The 21,138-nt window shown below is 38.5% G+C and overlaps 1 protein-coding gene across 1 annotated transcript in view; it reads right to left on the reverse strand.

Moving 5' to 3' along the window:
• Positions 1-21,138, reverse strand: part of LOC140132770 (chloride channel protein C-like) — a 97,885-nt gene that overhangs the window by 20,264 nt on the left and 56,483 nt on the right. The gene's annotated exons all lie outside the window — the stretch shown is intronic.

Consider the following 21,138-nt stretch of genomic DNA (forward strand, 5'->3'; position numbering starts at 1 on the left):
CTATTGCCGTCTATGGGGACGAACATGCGGCCGCAAATTTGCGGCCGCATGTACGTCCCCGCAGACGGCCATGTGAATGAGCCCTTAGTTGCAGATCACTGTTTCCTCTAAGGTTGTTTAAAGGAAACCTAAAATGAGGAATCAGAAGTAGATCTGATATTATATACTCCTGCCTGCCTCTGCAAATCTGTTATTTAATAATCCTGGAACCTAACCTAACTTGTTAAAAAATGTATTTTAGTAATATGTAAATTAACTTTTTTTTGGTGTGGCGTACGGTCCAACTGAGCAGCAGAACGCCCATTTCAATGACCAAATTTGTGTTGCATGAATGATAGTGCAGCCACGACACAAAAGGGTTACATGCAACAGATATGTGGTGCAGACACTTCTTAAATACCTGTGCAAGCAGTTTGCACATGAAAGAACGTGCAAAGTTCGACAGAAAACTGTCTCAAGGTCCTAAGTAAATCTGGGCAATGGTGTTAATGATATTCAAAGACAAACTACGTAGATGGTCATTTCTTATTTTTTGCATGTGTACTACATATAACTTTCTGTTTGGCTCCCATTTTTTAACCACCAATTATAATAATGGATTGAAAATTTATAAAAAGGCATTTTGTGCATCCAAAATACAGGCAGTCCCCAGGTTAGGTACAAGATAGGGTCCGGAGGTTTGTTCTTAAGTTGAATTTGTATGTAAGTCGAAACTGTATATTTTATCATTGTAGATCCAGACAAAAAAAATTTGGCCCCAGTGACAATTGGAGTTGAAACATTTTTTGCTGTAATGGGACCAATGATTATCAATAAAGCTTCATTACAGACACCTTACAGCTGATCATTGCAATCTGGGACTATAGTAAAGCATTCAGAAAGCTTCACCAGAGGTCAGAGGGGTCAGTCTGTAACTATGGGTTGTCTGTAAGTCAGGTGTCCTTAAGTAGGGGACCGCCTGTATGTGAGTATGAAAAGGGTTCATATATTTTTATTTTTACTATTCTTTTATTATCTGGGTTAAATCTGTGACATCAAAGGTAAAAATTGTCTTGACTGCCAAAGATGCAAAATGTAAAACAATCCATATTTACAAGAGGGATAAATTTGCTAAGCAATCTAAGGCATCAAGCATAGAAAATAATTGTAGTCAACCTTAATTAAACTTTACAAAAATTTGGTGACTGAGACCAATTTGTCCATGCTGAACATTGTGGATTCGGGTCCCTGAACCCGGACTTCAACTAGAAGTTTGGATTCAGTATTCGGCACATCCTCCGCCAGTAACACCTACAATTTGTTCTGGCACCAATCACAGCTGTTACTGGTGGTGGTGGTGAGTGTTCGGGGTTGATACAGAACTTCCAGAAACTTGAACGGGTCTGTTCATCCTTTATTAGGAACCCTTTAAACCAATGTATCCGCATATAATACTGAGACATTTCCATTATACTTACACAATAATGAATGCTTAGAATATAGTTATATACTTTGTCAGTAAGATGAAGGACTAGCATCTCCCATTAAGGCGACATTTACACGACAAGCTTGCGGGCGCTTATATGTCCCTATAGACGGCAATAGGCTTTCGGTGGCGGTACAGTGGCACACAGATATCCGTGCATCCCAATGGCGAGGGAAGGGGTGCGCAGTACTCACCCCTCCTCCTCTCCAGCGTGCGTCCCATATGCCTGTTCGTGTGCATGTGACATGAGACGATAGGCATCAACAGTTATCTAATGCACAATACACATTACAGGGTCTTTCTCTTGCTCTAAACCTTGATCACATTCTTAAAGCCCTTTATAGCTTGACCGACAGATATTTGCAGCCTCTGTAATACAGTGCAAATGTAAGAACATGTTGTAAACCTGGGACTTTTATGGCATGTGACACCTTTTATTGGGAGATTGGAGCAAAAGAGCTGGGAAAGTTTGTATTCCATGCCCCACAAACTTTTCTCCTATGAAGCCTGAACACATTATAGAGATGTAACTTTTCTGATTGGAAAATACTTTAAAACAGCAGTTACTTGCTTCAGCAGTTTTGTTGGTTGGTAATGAAGTGCAGTGCTGTACGCGGCTTCCACCGAGAATTACCTAAAGTGTTTTAGGAAACGCAAGCACATTTTGGCTTCTCATAAAAGCATATGCAAACATAAAAAGGAAACTGAATATTTATGATAGAAATATAAGAATGTCACGCTGTACCAAAGTAAGAAGGATCTGTTACATTTGGGTCAAAGTCAAGGAATTTCAGATCTTTTTTTATTCCACTGACAATGTCACATCTAATGTTCTCACATCATCAAAATGCTGCTCACCCCATCATCAGCTGTAATATGGCATATAATTTATGAGTGACACTTCATTGTGATCTACTTTATGTTGGGTCACTGATTGGGATTTAGGTCCCTCTAGTGACATTCGCTTCCTCTGTTATGGTCTAGTTAAGATGAAAGGCATTTTGCTCATGAGCTCCATTACTCTGATGGTTTGGAAATAAGCTTACTGTAGTTACACGTTCACAAAAATGCACATAATTACATAATTACCATTCCTGAACCCATTTATCATGTGGCACAGTGATTAGCCAGCACATGTATTCCACTGGATTCTAAGACATTAATTGAGGAAGTCGGATGTTTCTACTTTACAAAAAATATATATTTTGAATCAAATAGAAAACGTCCTAATGAGACACCGGTATGAAAATGTACACAGGTGTGAGGATAAGAGTCTCTGTGTTACATACAGGAACATACAGCTATAGCTATCTATCACTTAAAGGGGTATTCCTGTTATCATTCAACATTGTATATCAATAAACTAAAGATTAGCCCTTGGATTGTAATGTATTCATATTGTATTTCCTGTATTGCCAATATAAATTATGACATCATCTCTTTAAGTTGATAAGATGTGACCTCATCTGTTGAGAATAGTGGAGACTTATAAAGAGACTTATCAGGGCTTTTATGTTAGTTTTCTGGTATACAACCCAGGAATAATTGTCAAGGAAATAATATTTTCCACCTTACACCCTGGGCCATCAAGAGGACCACGTCAGGTGGTGAAGTGGGATGAAGCCAGACATTACTACCCCACAACTGTGCAATAGCTATGCATCGATTGAGGCACATGTTATACCGTAATTCTATGCCGGACGGGGGCAGCCACTCATTGGATTTATCAAGGGGCCTATTATATCCAGTGGAGCGGGAGGGGAGGAGTTTAATGATACACTGGTGCACAATGCTCCAGTGTATGATAAATCTGCCAAAATGAGAGTGTTATTACTCAAGATGCTATCTTCTATTTACTGTATGACAAAAACTCAGCTTAGAAAAACACATGCAGTCTATTAATTAATAATTCCTTAATGGCCTGTGTATTAACTTTTTATGGTTGTCCATAAGGGTACTCTTTCTGATGCAACGCCTTTTTACGGCACCGCATCGGAAGAAGTTTGCAGGACATATGCAGGACTGGTACTTATACCCTTGATGGGAAAAGCTCAGATCCCTTTGTTTAATGCCTTAGACACTATGGACAGTGGTATATATGTGGGTGCAGAGGAAGTGAGCCCTCTTTGACACCTATTGGCACCCTGCAATTCCGACCATGGGGGCCGATGGCAGAACACTGCAGCCCAGGGTCCACAGAAGGACCTCAGGGCTGCCTGTGATAACCATCTATTAGGCCAGGTAGGAGGATGCCTAAGTAGTACATAAGTAGTACATAAAGAGTGCAGTGCATTACATAAGAGATCAAATAATCTCATGTGAGTGTAATATAAAAAATGTAAATAAAAAGTTTTATATAAAAAAATTAAGTCTAAAAAAAGTTACAAAAAACACAAACACACAAAAATTGCCCCACCTTTAAAAAAAAGAAAAGAAAATCAAATAAATTTTGTAAGCTCACACGTACCAACCTAGGCTACAAAACTATAATAGTATTTGTCTCACAAGACAAAAAAAATTTAAAAAATAAACATAAACAATGCCCAAAATGCCATTTTTTAATTATCCATCACACAAAAATTCTATTGATCGTAATCAAAACACTTTATGAACCCTAAGTGTGTACAAATAAAATCTACAGGTCTTTTCTCCAAAAATAAGTTTTTGGCTCCTAAATGGTTGCAATGCAAAAAGTAGTTATATGCCCAAAAGGAAGGTCATTCAAAAAAAAATATATAAATTTGGTATCAATGTATGTGTATTGAGAAAAACATTTTTATGTTATTTAGGTTTAAAAAAAATAACATTCTTTTTTAAATATTGTGCACAGAAAGGGTTAATAAAAGTTCACCAGAAGGATATATGACATCCAAAATCGTGCTATTAAAAACTACCGTAGATTTCATTCCAAACAAAACAAGACCACATACAATTATAGTGACAGAAAAAATTAAAAGTTATTGCTTGTAGAAGACATTGAGTGAAAAAATGAAAAATTACTTGGTCTTTAAGGTGCAAAACAGGTGTGGAGATAAGGGGTTAATGGATATAGTCTATTTATTATATAATAACAGATATAAATTTACAAATATTTACAGCTTTATTTTTTGTTATGAACTTTGAAAATGGACATGGATTTTGTTACTCTTTCCACAAAACAAGTCATGCTTTATCCACAGGAACTTACTGATTGATCGGGGTCTCAGTGATGGGACCCCCACAGAGATATGAGAACAAATGTTCGATGGGGTTCGATGAGGTCTCATGTACCCCAGTCAGACCCCTCGGTGCTCCCCGAGATGAACGGAACAGTCGGTTGCGTATGGTCGGACTGCCCTGTCCATCTCTAAGGCCGAAATTGGAGATCTTCCATGCACCTGTGTGACATCACATGGATATGACTATGGACAGATTTCTATCCACAGGAAGTAATCAGTAACATTTATTCGCTGAAACTAGCCAACCGCTTTAAGCAAATGAGGCCCTCTTTTAACAAAATGTAACCTGGAGATTATAAGTAATTTCCAGACTAGATAATGAAGGGATGAGAACAATACCCAGCAGTTATTATTTTTGGCCGCCCATGTATGTTATAGCAAGCTGTAAGCAGTCGGTCCTTCTCAGCTGCTGCACCTGTTTTGTGCTTATGTTCTTCCTGTATATGAACCTCAATAAGCAGCTCCAGAAATGACTGTAATATTAACTGACCAAGATGCTAATGTTCTGGGCCACCTAGTAAGTTTTTATAGCAGGCAAACATGGGCCTGATCCTCGTTTTTATGAAATTGAAGTAAATTTGAAATGCATGTCTTAAAGCTCCATTCACGATTGTTAGCTTAGCAGGAAACCATAGTGTGTGGGCGCATATTTTTAATCAAGGTCCTATTTCACTCACATAACCACTGCCTTGTGGTTTACTATTACAACAATCATCTATTTGCTGTTTTATGACATTTGGACCCGTAATATCAGACGTAATGGAACAGAAAATAATGAGTCGTATTTCAGCTCAATGTAATAAATGTTATTATTTGACATATCATCTAGTCTGTCGCTGTATATTGTCAACAAACAAGAGATTATCATAGGATGGTCTGATTTCTCTGCAGTTCATGGGTAAATTCAGACTTGTCCTAATATTTTTAAGGTTTTGTAGAATGTAAGCCACTTACTTTGGGTACAGAAAGTTTTCACAAAAACTTTATTAATACCTAAGCCTGTCATAATACAGTCCTGCCTAGAATACACCCACAATTCTTACACTTTGGGATTTGGGAAAGTAAAAAGCTTCAAAAACCTGTCTCTTTTGGGCCAGGCCAGATCCCCTTCCAACCCTTATCCCAGTAGTATTGCTATTGTAGGAGTTTTGAGCAGAGGACAATCCTCTGTGTCATCCTCATGTTGCAATAGGACATATGGTCGGGGATGTCTTCATAGACAACTTCTTGAAAGTAAAGCTCCACCTTGGATGAATTTTATTTTCATGGAGCACTGTGGATATTACTGCAGGTCCTCTCAGAAAAATGTAGGATCTTCTTGAGTTCTGTTATTACCAAGGGTGTTTTTACTAATCAATACTGATGGCCTGTCTGACTGTCGGGAACCCCGTCAATCATCACAATGGATGAAATGCTGTATTAAAGGTCTTTCAGCATAACGGTGACCCAAGCCGTCTGCTGTACAAGAAATTATAATAAGGTATTGGGGATGGACCCCAATGAACAGAAAATGGTTATAAATCCCAGCACATCTGTCTTAAGAGTATTTTATAAAATGTATAATGCTGTTTATGCAATGACGAAGTAGGTTATAGAAATTATAGAAATGCTGACTTCTTCATGACTTCATAAGTAGTAACTCGGCCCTCCATCTGTCTTTATTAAAATATTCAATTTTTACATACTACAACATACAGTAGTACAACAAAAGCTGCACAGACAGCTGCATAAGATTACAGCCCAAAATTAAGTGCTGCCTAACAATGATAATCACATGCTGTCCCCCGTGCCTCTCTCCAGCCCCCAGCTCCCCGCTCTGCTGCCTTACCTCTCCACCCTCCTGCTCTGCTACCCCCAGCCCGGAACACACGTCCTTGGCCGGCACAAGAAGATTTAAAAGGCTAGCACACCGCTAATTGGTGCTGACCATTTCCAGGAATTGAATAAAAGCCGGCTTCTCCCAGCATTCCCCATTGGATCTTTGTGCTGTATAACTCAGAAAAAGCATGTTTTGTTGCACCTGCCCAGACATTCAAGTCAAGGAGCACATGGGGCCTCTTTCCCACATGAGAAGATGAATTATATAAATGACACGTTATAGTTAGGGGGTAGATAGGGGGTCACGATACGATAATACTCTGACCTTGTGGGTAAAAATGTGAAATTATCCAAACACAAACTATACAAACTCTCTAACCTGCCACAAATTGTAATGTCCATTAAGTACAGGTGATTATTATGAGTGTTGCACTGCTTATGGATTAGCTGTGAAGCTTATTTTGTCACATTGTCACTGCCGTATTTCTATATTCACAAGAATTTTTTGTATGAATGTATTCCAAAAATGTTACAACAATGTCAATCAGCATCAAAACTGTCCGCATAAAAGCAGAGAGACAGATATAAAGTGAATGACTCTGTACAAAGCCTCTTGAGATCAACTTCTTTGGTGAAAATTAAAACCCCAATCTACATATGATCCCAGGATCGCCTCCTGGTACTCAAGATTTCCAGCCGTAATTGGTTCAGCATTGCTGATCTATAGTATCATGTTAATGTCATCGCACAATGACTTGTGAATTACAGACATATTCTACGTTCCCGACAGGCAGAGCACAATTTAATACTGGTTTGAAGAAGCAGATAAATAATATCTGCTTGAGCAATAACCCAATTAGTGACAATGCGACACCCCCAGGATCATTACAAGTGACTCCACATAGCACAACCTTTAGAGAGCTCTATTTCATGATCTGTCTCCTTGCGTTAATGAGAGAAACTAAAGTCATAAAAACAAATTGTGCCATATTCTTCAGATTCATGAGATGCAGCCTGCGCTACCCACTGGTTGCAGATTTAATAAGTTTGTCTCTTTACTGGGAATAAGTGAACAATTATCCTTTTGGTCTTTTAGGGAATAAAATTGCTTTTAATAGATGTGTTTTTACAGTGAGTACCTTGTTAAAATCTTCAGGAATTTAATATGCAGCACTGTATAACTCTACAAGCCTTAAGGGTCCCGCTTTCTTCCATGTTGTATAGAAGGTCTACCTTACACACCTGGGTAAATATGTCACAGTCTAAACAAACCTTGAATATTCGGCCTGGTCTACACCACTAAACAATAGTCCAATAGATATGTTTTGCTACAGCTGCATTGAATGCGGGTAACTATGTCTCATGATTCTGCAGTACAATAGATGCCTTCAGAAAAGAGAATCAAAGGTTAAAAACTGTACTTGTGAATTATTTCTAAGAAGATCATTAACTGAATAGTGGTCTTCTGGGGGATGGTAGAAGATGGTAGAAGATGCTAAAGAGCTTTGTGATGGCTTGTTCTCTGCATAAAAATTTACACTGGACAGTACTTAATATTCCATGCCGTCTACTGGGAAGCGGTAAAAAAATTCCAAATGCAGTGAAAATGGGAAAAAAAAAACGCATCTGCTTCATGTTCTTGTGGGCTTGGATTTTTCGGCTTTCACTGTGCTCCCCAAATGACAGGTCTACTTTATTCTTTGGGTGGGTACGTTTTATACTTCAATGTACGGAGTTGTGGCTGCTACCATTTTTAGGACTGTACGACCTTTTGATCACTTTTTATAGAATTTTTTATATTTTTCAAAATGGCAAAAAAAGTGCCTTTTTTGTACTTAAACCGTTATTATATTTTGATAGATCGTGCATTTTTGGATACCTAATGTGTTTAGGATTTTTACTGTTTATTTATATTAGTCCCAGGGAAAGGAGGTGATTTGAATTGTTATGTTTTTTATTATAATTTTTTTACTTCTTTCTTTTATTTTTATTTATACTTTTTTCAGACTCCCTAGGGTACTTTAACCCTAGGTTGTCTGATACAGTATGGCAGTATATGGGGATTTTCCACCTCACTCATTAAAATGTGCAAATCGCACATTGTAATGAATGGGTTAAAATGAAACAGCATCAGGTCTTTAGAAGACCCGAGGCTGTCATGGCGACCAATCGCCTCTCCCTGATGAAGATTTTTGAAGCCACCGGCAGCTTTGTGGGGTGTGCAGCAAAGACTTACCGGCTATGGAGAGGACTCAGCCATGAGCCCTCTCCATGTACCCGCACCCGACGCACCCTACTATTATGGCGCGCATCGGTAAGGGGTTAACATGCAAAGAAAAGTGGTGCATTCTGTCGGAACAGTGTAGGGGGCGCCAGATTCATGAAGAACAAGTGCCAGAAATCATGAATCTGGCGCAACCTGCAAACTACTAATCTTAGTAAACGTAGGCCAATATCTCATAGTTGGAGGGCATGGTACAGATTTTGATTTGTGGTCCAGCTGCTTTAGGTTACATCACAGCCTTTAAAGGGAACCTATAAGCAGCAATAAACATACTACTACATGATGTGACTACCACCTTATTCAACATCTCATAATCTTCTAATGTATCCAATTTAAGATGATGCATCATCATAAAAATCAACTTTTATTCCCTCTGGCCATCTTGAGCATAAAGCCAACCCTGAAGTTAAGCTCTTTCCGTCTTCACTTGCCTCCTATTTTGTAAAACACACCCCTCATTGACCACTACTCCACTCCCTTCTACATGTGGAGTCTGTCAATATACTGGGTGCTGTACACCCAGATGACACCCAAATGACACCCAGATGGCATGTGCATGTGTGTTCAGCACATGTGCAAGACTTCAGGGGAATAGGGGCGTAGATTATTACAGAGGGGGCTGGTGGAGATGGTGAGAACTTGACTTCGTGGTTGAGCATTCTGCTTTGAGTATTATCAGTGGAAAAAAATAAGAGATTTTTAAGACCACTTGGCCACTCTGAGAGCAAACAGGTAGATGAATTGCAAGCTTATAAGATGCTCTCATAATGCTGGTTTTACAAATTCCCTATAAAAGATATCTGTTCCCAAAGTTGGCAGTGTCCTTAGACCATATTCTGCTTTATTGTATACATAGAGAAAAAGTAACCTAAGATGTTCCTCTGGATACCTCTAATTTTATGTTTCGTTTTTATAAATTACATTTTTACAAATATTTTATTTTTGTATTCTGTACTAATGTGTACAAATAATCAAAGTTTCCCTATGGGATATTACATGAGATTTGGCACAAATAACTATCATTTTAAAAAGTTTATCATCACTTGAAAATATCAAAATTATAACAATTCAGATGGGTTTAAAAGACTATTCCGCTAACTTAGTTAAGATAATTAACTAATAAAATTTAAAGTACTGTAAAATGTTATTGTCATTGGTTCATTTTAAATAATTTTCTAACAAAAATTGTGTTGAATTCCAGTCTAGACAAGGTTCTCCCCTCTCCCTGTGACATCTCAAGTATGGTATTTGTGTCTGTGGCCAGAGGAAACACCAACCTAATAAACTGTTATAAAATACAGTATATATAATACTTCATATCAATTGTTGCTAGAATCCTGATATGTTACAGTATTAAGCAGCTTTAAGGTTTCAGGCTGTGTCATATTTTCTAAACTGTAAGCACTTAGATTTACTTATTGCTTTGTGACATCCCTCTTTACTGCAGTGAAAAGCATGTATTACTTAAACAATGTGGTTTGGATCCAGAGTTCTCATGGATCATCATGGAAATGTTTTCTTCAGTGACAGTGTCATTACTTTTACTAGTAACAGCTGCTGGAGCATCTCGCACGCTTATGTATGATGATGACAAGCACATATTGTGGCTTCAGCAAAAGTTTTGTTGTTAACAAATAAAAAGAAAGCAACATTGAAATATCCAAACTACTTGCGTAACTTTCAGTTTGCAGAATGTGATCAGATGCTTTCATACACAAGTCCCGAAAGAGGATGGATTATATTACATAGAAAAGCACATTCTGACCGAAACCACTGACCCTCTCAGGACCTTCTATCTCTCCTCTGCTACGTCTTATCACATACATGGACATGGGAATAACTACAAGGGTATCAGGGGCAATTAACCAAGGGGGGCCTATTATCTCAGGCATGTTTTTCCCTAAACTATGATATAATGGTGTTCATTATTCCTGTGGAGTACTGTAAAATTATTGCATAGATCATAACTTTCTACTAGGACATCACTATTGGCATAATTGTTGTACTCTGATATCAATGTATATTAGTGTGGTACTGTGACATCACTGTGTGTATTTTTCCCTATACTGTGACATCATTGTGTGCATTATCCCTGTAAAGTGAAATCACTGCGTTTATTTCCTGTATGGTGACATCACTGTGTGTATTATCTCTGTACTGTGACATCACTGTGTGTATTATCTCTGTACTGTGACATCACTGTGTGTACTATCTCTGTACTGTGATATCACTGTGTGTATTATCTCTGTACTGTGATATCACTGTGTGTATTATCTCTGTACTGTGATATCACTGTGTGTATTATCTCTGTACTGTGATATCACTGTGTCTATTATCTCTGTACTGTGATATCACTGTGTGTATTATCTCTGTACTGTGATATCACTGTGTGTATTATCTCTGTACTGTGATATCACTGTGTGTATTATCTCTGTACTGTGATATCACTGTGTCTATTATCTCTGTACTGTGATATCACTGTGTGTATTTTCCCAGAACTGTGGCATCGCTGAGTGTATTAACATTGTACTGTGACTTCACTGTGTGTATTCCCTGTACTGTGACATCATTGTGTGTATTATCCCTGTGCTGTGACATCACTGTGTGTATTATCCCTGTACTGTGACATCACTGTGTGTATTCCCTGTACTGTGACATCATTGTGTGTATTATCCCTGTACTGTGACATCACTGTGTGTATTATCCCTGTACTGTGACATCACTGTGTGTATTATCCCTGTATGGTGACAGCACTATGTGTATTATCTCTATACTATTATATCACTCTGTGTATTTTACTGTAACTTTGACATCGCTGAGTGTATTAACATTGTAATGTGACATCCCTGTGTGTATTATCCATGTACTGTAATATAACTACTGTGACATCACTGTGTGTAGGATCCCTGTACTATGACATTATGTGTATTATTCCTGTACTATGACATCAATATGTGAATTATTTCTGTACTGTGATATTACTATTTATATTATCTCTATAAGGGGACTTTACTGCGTGTCTTACCCCTGTACTGTGACATCACTGTGTGTATTACCCCTGTACTGTGACATCACTGTGTGTATTATTTGTGTACTATGACATCAATGTTTGAATTGTTTCTGTACTGTGACATCATGGTGTGTATAGTATCCCTGTACTGTCACATCACTGTGTGTAGTATCCCTGTACTATGACATTGTGTGTATTATTCCTGTACTGTGACATCAATATGTGTATTATTTCTGTACTGTGACATTACTATTCATATTATCTCTATAAGGAGACTTGACTGTGTGGATTACCCCTCTACAGTGACATCACTGTGTGTATTACACCTGTACTGTGACATCACTGTGTGTATTATTTGTGTACTATGACATCACTGTTTGAATTGTTTCTGTACTATGACATCATGGTGTATATATTATCCCTGTACTGTCACATCACTGCCTTTAATATTTCGGTGCTGAGGCATCACTGCATTGGTAAGGTCCCAATATTATGTTTCGCTATGGGACCCCATGGTTACTAGCTATGCAGATGCTATGCATCAGCTTCTTTCTAAACACCCAAAATTCAGAACCATCACACTCTATACCAAGTTAAAGCAAAAGGGTGTATTCATGTGTACTGTTTATTTTAATGCTTCCATGTAAAAGAACCTGCTCATCCACTAGTCACATCCCATGATCTCATTCTGTCTTACATTGATGACTCATCTCCACATGACTTTCACCAACTCATACGTAGGTTGTGATGGATGCATCAAAATCTGTATCTCCGTTAAGTGCAGTCACAGACCCCAGAAAAATCGTGTCTACCTCTAATAGCTGATATATATATATATATATATATATATATATATATTAATTCTGCTAGCAGGTTCCACAGGAGAAATTAGTTCTGGCATAGTCACCCACATCCTTCTGTACCCGATGCTAAGGGTGATGCCACACATGGCGTTTTGAACCCGTCTTTGGTCCGTTTTTAAGCAGTCCGTTAAAAAACGCATGCGTTTTTGAAAAATGCATGCGTTGTTCGAAAACACATCCGTTATTAACAGGTTTTACCAATTATCTTAATTAAAACTGGTCAAAAACTGATGCGTTTTTAAAAAAAGGACTGCTTAATAAACGGACCAAAAACAGGTTCAAAATGTCATGCATGGCATCACCCTAAGTGATAGCCTTATGTGATACTAATGTTTACTAATACACTAATAAAACTTCTCCTACAATCACCTTTTACAGGTTTATCTGTTCTGGAGGGGTGTAGAACTGATTCGATAATCCTAATGTTTTTTAAATGATTCTAGAACTGGAACAAATGAAATAGAAAAAATATGATAAGAAAACATTTACACAATTAACTGTGATTTGCAGTAATTAAGAAGTTTGTTTCATTAACTACATTATAAACATTTGTATCGGGTTCCATTAAAAATATGCAGTGTCTCCTATAAAAGACTTTTAGGATTATCTTAATGACTTAATATCATTGTATGCACTCATATTTCTACACTTAATAAGGGATTTGACATCTTATTTGAATCTCTTTTCATTTAAATTAGCAACTGAACCGTTTTAGTTTTACTCAATTAAACTCATTATATTGATTCATTGTGGTATTTCCCTGCAGTTGTCGCTAACACACTGTAAAGATAAGCATACACAAAGAAATATCATATAATATAACAACAAATAAAAGAAAATAGTGCTGAAATGAAGAATTGAGATTAGACATCTATTTGTAAGTAGCTGACAGCTATCTGCCTAAAAATGTATTTCAGCAAAAAAACCTGATTGCAACGTACAAAACAGAAGTGTAGAATGTGAGAGACACTCATGTCCCTGCAGTACTGTCTGCTCTCATCAGACACCATGTTGGAATTCTATATGTATGTGCTATAAGTTATCAACCTCCTGATGCTGGCCAGACAATGTGATTAACTTTCTCTAAATATCTGTAATGCAGGCTCTGAAACCAGACAGGTGACACACAGACAATGTTCACTGAAACTTAACCCCTTCCCGGCTGTCCCTACCTACTTGCCTCCTCACCCTAGATGGCAAGGGATAACTAATCAACATTCTCTTGCTATGACAGAGTGACAGTTTTGCACAGAGAAGAAGATAAGAAAAACAGATAAAAATAGTTACCAATTCTAGGTCAGAACCAAGATGACAAACACAGTACAAAATCACAAGACAAAAGGATAGTCTGATTATGAGCAAAAGTCATACTACCAGAATACTGAGTACAGAAATAACATGATACACAAGCTTAACAGAAGCACAGTACTCAAAGCAATTTCTTTATATGCTCTTAAATGTACTAAACAACAAAACCACAGCGATGATTGAACTTTTGGTCTAACTGACATTCATCAGCCAACAATTGTTAGGAGTAAAAATGTAGAAAAATGGCATGGGCAGAGTAGCAGAATCCACTGCTATGTAGAGGATCTCTTTTTAATATAGGCATAGCCGCCTATTGTGAAGATTTTCTGATGAAGGTTGATGAGACCAAGACGTCAATCATCACTGTGGGATTATTGTTTGAGAAAATTTAGTGAATATGTAATGCAGTATCTGCAAACAGACAGGTGACACAGAGACAGTGGGCACTGAAACTGAAAATCTTCCCAGCTGTCTCTGGCTAATTGCCTCCTTAACCTAGATGGCAAGGGACAACTAATCAACATTCCCTTGATGTGCCAAAGTGCAAAACACAGAGAGGAAGAAAAGATAAACAAAAAGATACAGTCACCAAAACCGGGTCAGAACCAAGATGACGAATACAGTACAAAATCACTAGACAAAAGGAGTACAGAGCAAAGGTCATACTACCAGAATACAGAGTACAGAAATAAAAGGATACCCAAGCTTACTAGAAGCACAGCACTCAAAGAAATTTCTTTATATGCTCTTAAATGTATTAACCCCTTCTAGTCTAAGCCATTTAGGGCTTTAGGGCCAGGCCTGATTTCTTTTTAGGATGTTAAAAAAAATCTTTGTAATGCTTCAAAATATCCAGGGGATTTGGAGATTGTTTTCTTATCACACATTGTACTTCAAAGTAATAGACAAATGTTGATGATTATGTTTAGTTATGAAAAAAATGGAAATTTGACAACAATTTCTAAACATTATTCATTTTCAAAGTTGAAATTTTTTTGGTTTTTAGGCAGATAGTCATAGCACCCAAGTAACTTTATAACGCTACTTCGCTACTTGGGACTGTAGGAAGAGGGAGAATGAATAGACATGGCCGAATTACCTTTGGAGGACCTTTCGCTGGCCCTGCGATTCTCTGTGTACAGAGGGACACTGGAAAGAAGCTACAATGATGTAAATTTTCCATCTTGTTCTCAGGAGGCCAATATGATCGAAAATTGTTAAAAAACAGGGAGCAATAAGCTACTGCTTTAATTTCTGGTTGGCACCTCGCAATAAATAAGGGGGGTTTGGGGTTGTTTTTGGGCACTCGGCCACTAAAAGGTTCGCCATCACTGCCATATATTATACCATTTTAGAAACTTCACCCTTCAATGTGTGAAAAACCAACTTTAAGAAGTGTGTTAACTCTTTGGATGTTTAACAGGTGTTAAAATAAAATTCAGGGGTGATTTACAAGCAGTCATTTTTTTTAGACAATACATTATTTTTGGCCAAAAATGAAACCGTCACAAAGTATTAAATGACAAAAAACTCCACAAAGTTTGAAGTTTCTCCTGAATATGAAGATGCCCCATGTGTGTTGGTAAACTGCTGTATGGGCGCACAGCCGGGCATAGAAGGGAAGGAGGTGCCATTCAGAGCAGATCTGCATTGTCCCATTTTACAGGCTATTAAATGTTTATTTTTTTGTAGTTTGGACATATGGGAGATTATTTTTTTGTGGATGAGATCTACTTTTCGGGTTCAATAGCTAATTAACAGATTTTATTTTTCTTGGTGGTGGTAAAAAAAAATCATTAAATCTTGTTTATGGGTTTTAGCACATTTACTTACCCGGCCCAGTCGCGATCCCATGGCGCATTGCCCGGCGAAGATTCGGGTCTGCCGGGATTCACATAGGACGTGCGCCCGATATCCAGCAGGTGTCGCTGCTGCGCCAAGGTCCGTCGGAGTTCACCTTCTTCTTCCTGATGCATGTAAATGCGTGATCTTGTGACACAAATCGTTTTTTAAATTCCGCAGTTTTTCCGAAGGCCGTCGCGTTGTCCAACGGCCACGGCCCCGATTTATGTAGTGTGAAAGCCGGCACCGATGCGCCTAAAACCGATCGCGTGCACCAAAATCCCGGGGCAATTTGACGCAAAACGGAAATATTCAGGAAACTCAATGAAAGTGCGTTTTGCACAGGCCGACATCTGCACTGTTATATCGTGCAGAGTGCACGATCCTAACAGGCTGCTGCTATAGGCAGCCCTGGGGTCCTTATCAGACCTCAGGGTTGCCATGGCAATGATCATCGTGCTGATACACGATAGACACTATTGTCATTACGTGGTAACTACCGTGTACTGCCGGGATCCTTCTGAGCCTGGGCAATCAACATGACGTGATTTTATGTCAAGTTGCGGGAACTAATATCTCTTTTTAATATAGGGACATGGCGAAGTCGCCCATTGTGAGGATTTCCTGGATTTAAGGAATATCTCTAAATCTCTTTGAGAGCTAGATTCTTGTTCTTAATTGTGTAAATGAAATTGGGACCCTTCTCAGGCACTGAAAAGCCTACCAATAGTTCTGTGTGATTGTCTAACCAATGTCTGGTCAGATCACTAGTCTGATTGTAATGAAAAAAGTAACACACTTTTAAAGACCCTTCTGAATTGAGAGAGCTTATGTAAGAGCTTTATATAAATTAAAGGGGTCGGCCACTAACAGTTAGAGTTAGTATGTTTTCCCAGAACTGTACCCTAAATCTATTGAGACCTCAGGAACATTTCTCCATCTCTAGTGGTTCTGTCATTAAGGGATTTTGGGAGCAGGTCCATAAATTTCTCTATGCCTACTCGTAGTTTCCATCCGCCATGGAGAGGGCATTTCTTATTGAGACCTTGTACTGTGGTAAGAAATTCTCACCCACTCACCACCCCTTAGTGAATGGATTAAGATGGTCAATGCTACGCTGGATGGATATTTATTCACAGAAAGCAAAGGTTTTATGCAGTATGAGACAGGAGGCTTTAGTCACCGTTTACTGCCGTTCCTCAACATCCTTCTTAATTCCATGAATGAGCTTACTAAACCCTTAGTCCTTCTTGAAGTGGTGGACCCCGGGGTGGTGATGGGGCGAAGGTGTACTGCTGTAGCTCTGTTTTGTCTTGTTTAGTATTTTTGCAATGCTGATTATACATACCATTGTACAATCCATCTTAGAACCCTGCTGCTTCAGAAATTTTTGGGCTGTCAATGTATCTGGTTCTATGGGGTTGACACCATTCCCATTTGGTCCATGCTTATTTACCTGTATCTGTCCCTTTTATTCTCATTTTCCCTGATAAGTCCTATGTGACCATTCTGTACATGCCTTTATTTTAGAGCATTTTGTCTCTCACTAAACCCTTTAATAAAGTTTATTGTTGATTGGTGATAAATTAAATAAATAACTAATGGCAGAAAAAAGGAACATGAAAAAAATGTAGAAATATGTAAAAATTCTGTAAGATAAATAGTTAACCAAAATAGAAAACAACATTGATGCCCTGTGTACTAAACCTACTGGAAGTAAAATAAGTTTTCCTATCTTAGGCTTCTGCCTTGTTGCCATCTGTGATATATATTTTCACAAATATATAAAGATGAGAGATTTATTCTTCTTTTACATTGCCTCAGTGACTTGTAGTCTAGCCCTGGAGCAATATAATTTGAGGTTTTCAGAAATGAGAAGAAGGTCACAAGCGAATGAAGAAAGAAACAGACAATTTCAAAGCTGGTTGGTGTTCCTGAAAGCTTTACCCTGTGTTTGCTGGGCTATGGAATAACACTTGACTGGTCTATAACTTCGGAACACATCTGAAACGTGCTATTATTCTGCTGGTTAGAAAGTAGTGTATCACAGCTGAATATATGCTACTAGGTGTCCAGTTGTGATACATCTCCGCCATTATGTCTGTATGCTCTGAAATGAACAGTTTATGAAAAATGCAATCATAAAACAGATAAACTAGTTGTAGAATACGATAAAGTTAAAATAATATGAAAGTTTTGTGCTGATCAAAACCTCCTAAAACCGCAGCTATTATCAACTACAAATACCGTATACACACATAGGGGGAGATTTACCACAATTTTACGAGATTTCCGCCAGTTTTCTGGCAGTAAAAACATGTAAAAAGATGCATTTCCACCATTTTGGAAGTCTTTGTAGATTTTTGATAAATGTGGGCATCTATTGTACTGAGATTTCACAATTTTTTTTTCATGACAACTTTTTAAAAAAAAAATTTATTAAAGGGAATCTGTCCAGTTCTGCCCATATAAGGCTACCAAGGTTTTTGGTAACATCCATAGAGATCTGTGTAATCAGACCTTTGTGTGTTTTATTAGAAGCAGCTGGACTGTGAAAAATACATTTATGGCTCAATATTGTAGCTGGATTCAGAGCACTCTGGTGCACTGGTGTGCCACAATTTTATGAGATTTTATGATAGAGGCCTTGCCCACCCCACGTCCAGCAAGATAAATCACGAGGCTGTGTACTCCTGATGCATCAGTCGTGCAGCCGGCAAAATTACGCCAAGTATGATGAAAATACGTAGAAAGTATGTACACACAGGGTAGGAACACTCCATGATTGCCCCCTCTGCGAGCAGCCATACCCATATACACTCCCTCCACCCCCACATGGCATGGAGTGGCTTAGTCACAAATATGATTTACGCAATGCAAGAAATTGTGATTATTTCAGCAATTCTAAGTCAAAAGCTGGAATAAAAGGACATAGAAGCACGTAATGGGTACATTTTATCAGTCGTTTTGCACTGAAAGTTTGCACTGAAAAGAATGTGACAAAGTCAGACAAAAAACTGGTACAGGGGCATGAATAAATGTGGGCCAATGATTCAGAAAGGAGAAAAACAAGAAGAACAACTGTAGTCCTTCATATTTGTAATACTGTTTACTGTAAGTCTAAATGGCATCAAAACATAGAGCAGGGCATGACAACTGAAATGAAAAATAATCACTTAAAAATGATGGTGATATAATCAAGTAATTACACAGGTAGATATAGCAACTTCTTTACAGTAACAATACGCCTTTATTTACCGTATTTTCCGGGCCATTAGGCGCACCGGAATATAAGGCGCAACAGTCCGATGCGCCTTATATATGTAATAATTCCATATATAAGGCGCATCGGACTATAAGACGCAGGGTCGGGGGCATGGCGGAGGTCCGGGAGCGGAGCGGAGACCCGACGGGACGCGACGCCGAGAAGAGACGCGGAACGCGGGGAAGGTGAGGGGGAGGTGGAGAATAGCATACTTACATAGGTCCCCGCTACCGGAGACAGCAGATCTCCAGCGGGAACTGCAGACCACGCGGCAGAGGTTGTTCGTGCCGCGTGGTCTGCAGTTCCCGCTGGAGATCTGCTGTCTCCGGTAGCGGGGACCTATGTAAGTAGGATCCGCTGCCCTCATATAGGGCACACCGGACTATAAGGTGCACTTTGGATTTCCAAGGAAATCCAAGGCTTTTAAGTGCGCCTTATAGTCCGGAAAATACGGTACAATGGATTAATTTTATCATGTCTTGTCCGTCAGTTTTCTGGCAGTAGAAACATGTAAAAACATGCATTTCCGCCATTTTGGAAGTCATCGTAGATTTTTTATAAATGTGGGCGTCAATTGTACTGAGTTTTCACAATTTTTTTTTAAAAAAAACGTCTGCTGAGGCTAAAGGCTAAGCATGACAACTTTAAAAAATGGATTAAAGGGAATCTGTCCAGTTCTGCCCATATAAAGCTGCTGAGATTTTTTGGTAACATCCATAGAGATCTGTGTGATCAGACCTTTGTGTGTTTTATTAGTAGCAGCTGGACTGTGAAAAATACATTTATAGCTCCATATTGTAGCTGGATTCAGAGCACTCACTGACCACACATGGGTTTTGACCAAGATGCATGTATTTGGTAAGTAGCAACATGGGTTTTTCTTTGTTAAGAGGCAAAACGCTGTTGCAGCTACATATTCCAGCTACATTACTGAAATAAAGATACATTTTTCTCAGTCCTGCTACTTTCACCCAAAGGTATAGTTACACATATTTTTTAAGGGATGTTAACAAGCACTGTATGCAGCTTATTATGATTGAGCTTCTTACATATTCCCTTTAAATCAATATGGCTGTCACAGTGGCCCTCAACAGACCTCTTGCTGCCTTGCCCACCATGACAGCCCCCAATAAAGTCTCTTTCCTTAGCTGCTGCAATCAAGCTTGATCATGGCAGTTATGGGGGAGATCTTTCCATGCAGGGCAGATGCAACAGGGACCAGGCTGTGTATAAAAGCTAGTCTTCTAAAGATGATTGTGTTGGTACACTGGCAGTGGCGGGGAGAAATGTAGGACGACTGTGCTTGTACTAATGCGGGTAGCCACTGCTAATTAGACCGAGCATTCTTGTCCTGCATCAGCAACTGGTGAAAAGCTTCATAAAACTTTAATATTTTGATGAACAGTACACACCAATACAATGTGCATTTTCAATAATCCATAAACGCAACAGGTGTCTTCAATGAGAAAGCAAACTGTGATATCTGTGAATACTATGTAGTAGTTTCCCATGGTCACTATGGCAATAATACTGCTACATTTAAAATTGGCAGTAGTATAATAAGATTATGAGCAATGAATGTATATATTGAATAAATAGGACATGTATTAAGTAACTTAGTGTGATGTCACTGAAACATCAGCCAAGTCTCATGAAGTCTACCACCCAGAACAATATCTAAAAATCTATGCAAAGTGCAAATCACTTAACTTTCCCATTCTGGGATGACAGATTAATTCACAAATGGGGGTTGTTACAACAATGTGTACTGTATGAATCCATCATATGTGTTGTGGCAGGCAGGATTATATACAAAGCAATGTAACCAGAAAAAAACTGTGGCAGCAGCTGCAAACAGACAAAATACTAAAAAAAGTGAAGAGCTTCTTTATACTAATATTTAACTTTACCATTTCCTGGTAAATCCACATCTCGAGTTGTGCACACAGTCAAGGGGAGGGGTGGTGTTTTTATATCTATATTCAATCAGTCATGTTCTGGTGAAATGGGGGGTGATTTGAACTGTTGTGGACTATGGAAGTCAATTAATCCCGATATAAATGTA

The sequence above is a fragment of the Engystomops pustulosus genome, chromosome 5 (assembly GCF_040894005.1).
Source record: "Engystomops pustulosus chromosome 5, aEngPut4.maternal, whole genome shotgun sequence".
NCBI classification, from domain to species: Eukaryota; Metazoa; Chordata; class Amphibia; order Anura; family Leptodactylidae; genus Engystomops; species Engystomops pustulosus.